The sequence below is a fragment of the Urocampus carinirostris genome, chromosome 14, assembly GCF_059441175.1.
Source record: "Urocampus carinirostris isolate Australia breed hairy pipefish chromosome 14, RoL_Ucar_1.0, whole genome shotgun sequence".
In the NCBI taxonomy this organism is placed as follows: Eukaryota; Metazoa; Chordata; class Actinopteri; order Syngnathiformes; family Syngnathidae; genus Urocampus; species Urocampus carinirostris.
In genome coordinates, this window is record NC_142362.1 from 23,921,627 (window position 1) to 23,924,893 (window position 3,267).

The following is a 3,267-nucleotide window of genomic DNA, read 5'->3' on the forward strand; positions in this document are numbered from 1 at the left end:
GCAGCTCGGCATCGCAGTGGTTAGTGCGTCAGCAGCATAGTTCTGAGGTCATGAGTTCAAATCCATCAACCAGCCTTCCTGTGTGGAGTTTAAATGCTCTCCCTGTGCTTGCGTGGGTTTCCTCCCACATTCCAAAGACATGCATGTCAGGGTAATTGGCCCGTCCAAATTGTCTGTAGGTGTGAACAAGAATGTGAGTTGTCTCTATGTGCCCTGCGACTGGCTGGCGACCAGTTCAGGGTGTCCCCTGCCTAAAGATGGGTGGGATTGGCTTCCAGCACCCAGTCACCCTACTGAGTATGAGCGGTGCATCTGTTTAGTATGTGTAACATGAAGTAACTTTCAATAATTTTTCTCAATCCTTTGTGGTGGCCATTCAAAGAATGCTGTCGAGTAACGATGACATCACAAACGCTCAGGGTTCAGCTAATGACCTATAACGTATCTGCTTCATAAACCGTGATTGTTCTGAAGTTTGTTGTGATTGATACCTAAAGACTTCTTTAAATTGACCCCCTCAGATTAAAAAAAAAAACAGGCGATTTTACTGTTTTGCTTATATTCTACAAATTATATATCAATTGAAATGCCATTGGGGCCACAACCCATATTATTGTTATTCTTTTAAATTTCTTCAACCCAAATGATAAGCGCTTTCTAAGGGGAACTAGGTTAAAATACACAGGGGTTAATGTTAGGGTCTAGTAAGACTCCTTCCACCAGAGAACCTCAACCTGGTTTGGAACCGGGCACCGGTGGGTCATATGTCCAAAACACTGGTCTCTAATCATCTAAACACTTCATATTTGATTGGCTGGACAAGCATAATTGGTTGGGTCCCGGTTATGTATATTTCCACCTCAATGTCAGTCTCTGCTTCTGGTTTCTTTGTTATTTACTTCTTGCATTTTCCAGGTTTGTTTTAGTTTAGGGCATGCTGTTAGTTGCTTTGTGACAACTTGTTTGTTTGGTACTTTGGTCTGGTTTTGTTAATAAATACCATCCTTGTTTTGAGCACCCCTGTTTACAGTTCATGCCTCCTTCACAAGGGTCCAACAGCCTCCAAAGCCCTAACAGGTACATCACGAAAAAAGGTAGCAAGTGTGCTTTAAACTGACACTTTTGACAATTCTGAATCACACAATGTCCCCCGGTAGTCGGACTAATCGGAGAGAACCGTCATCCGATTTAAATCCTGTGCTGTAGACGTCGTTTCCCGTGCCCTCGTCACTCAAGCTCGGAGATATAATTAAATCCAGCACCCAAGTACCACTTTACTACAGGAGTGCCCACTTGTGCTGCCGCACAACAGGAAATCCATTTCAACCGCCACAATGCGCAGCACAGGCTACCGATGAAATGCCATTTTCTTTATTACCAGATAGAACCTCACTCAATGGCTGATGACCAGTGTTGGGAGTAATGCGCAACAAAGGGATGCATTCCTCGAACGCTCCTTAAGAATAACATTTTGTAACCTTACTTTTGATCCATTACCGGAATATTCAAATACTGTTTAAAGGTAAACCACTTATTGCAATGTTTTTTAATTGCTGGACTCTCCTGCATCAGTCACATTGACAGATACAACACATTTTAAAGGGAGGGTATGTTTACGGTTTTCTACTAAATACAACGGAATACCTGCGATTGGCTGGCAACCAGTTCAGGGTGTCCCCTGCCCACTGCCCGATGATTGCTGGGATGGGCTCCAGCACCCCCGCGACCCTACTGAGGATAAGCCGTGCAGCTAATGAGATGAGATGAGACAACGGAATACAGTTATAATGGTTTCATCTCAAGCCCACCGTACAACGTCCCTGATTTTCTCCTTATGGAATATTCTGCCTACACTATACACATGCATTTCAGACAAACAAACAACTACAAAATTATATAAATATAATACTCAAATAAGTGTGTCAGCTTATTTGCCCATATGTGGTTGTTTTTCAACATAAGCTAATGGTAGGCGTGAGTGACTTCTAGAGGAACAATTAACCAACTAGAAATCGATTGAGCAAACATAAGCACCAAATTTACGGTTAGAATGGGTTGAAATTTGTTAAATCAGTTTTGCAATATTATTTTCCTGGAGGAAAGAAGAAAATGTCTTGGACAGTATCTGTAAAAGGAAAAGGAGATCGAGTGGTTTGAAGCATAGACACCAAATTTATATACAGACGCTTCCCTACTTACGACCATTCAACTTACGAAAAACGGTAGATACAAACATTTTTTTCGGGATGTTGAAAAATATCCGGACTTTGCTGTATGTTAGATTTTGTATTGTGTGCACCTTTTTCAGAGTAGAGGACAGTACTGCAGTGCTTTTTTTCAGCCGTGTGGCGCTGTGAGAGGTCACCGAGGAGCCACCCTGAGGAAGAAATCCGGCTTCTACTTCCTAGTTCGTATGTAAACATACTATGTGTGGGGTTTTGGGGTTTTTAAGGGTTATTGTTCTATCTTCGTTAGTCATTATCCATTATCCGTTATCGGTCAGTTCATAATACGCTACAAAGCCTAGGAGCCGGGACACTTACTCTCAGCCAAAAGGCCAAGCTAAGGTCCTAGCCCTAAAGCCTTGCTGCGATCATTGCGAATGCACCGTTCCCGGAGGTACTGCAATACCGGGCCGATGCGTGGAGTGGACATAGCAAGCTCTTATTCCATCTCCGGATTGCAAAGGTAATAGTATACACAAGCCTCTCACAACGAGAGAGCCCCGGGCTCCCTGTGTACTGTATTGCTAGCGTGCTAAGAACTTTGACGTATTTTATTGTTTAATATCTCATGCATCCATTCAATATGGTTGGTATAAAGTGTAAAGAAGAGGTGCGCCGTTTTTTTTTTTTTTTTTTTTTTTTTTTAAATGAAAGTGGGATAAGAAAGATTGATGCGGTTGAGAAAATTGTTGGATCGCTTTTTTTCACCCACTTTCTACAACGGAGGAGGAAGTAACCTAACTCTTGAAGCCCATCTTTCACAAATAAGTTAAACTTCACTTGATGTATCTTTATTGAGCATATCATTTTTGTAAATGTTTATTTTTTAGTCCCAAACAATACAGGTTACTTATGCAAGCCTTAAACATACTTGCATAAACCTTAAACATACAAAATATGGCACTGAGGCAACTTACGAACAAATTCAACTTATGAAGGATTTTCCGGAACCTATCTTGTCCGTAAGTAGGGCAGCGTCTGTAAAGTGTCCCATCCAAGTGTGCGTTTGCAAGCCAAGAAATATAAATAGTTTACTGCTCAC

General features: G+C 41.7%; 1 pseudogene; it reads right to left on the reverse strand.

The window, feature by feature from the left end:
* Positions 1–2,597: 2,597 nt before the first annotated feature.
* On the reverse strand, positions 2,598–2,723 carry LOC148353012 (U2 spliceosomal RNA; annotated as a pseudogene).
* Positions 2,724–3,267: the final 544 nt, after the last annotated feature.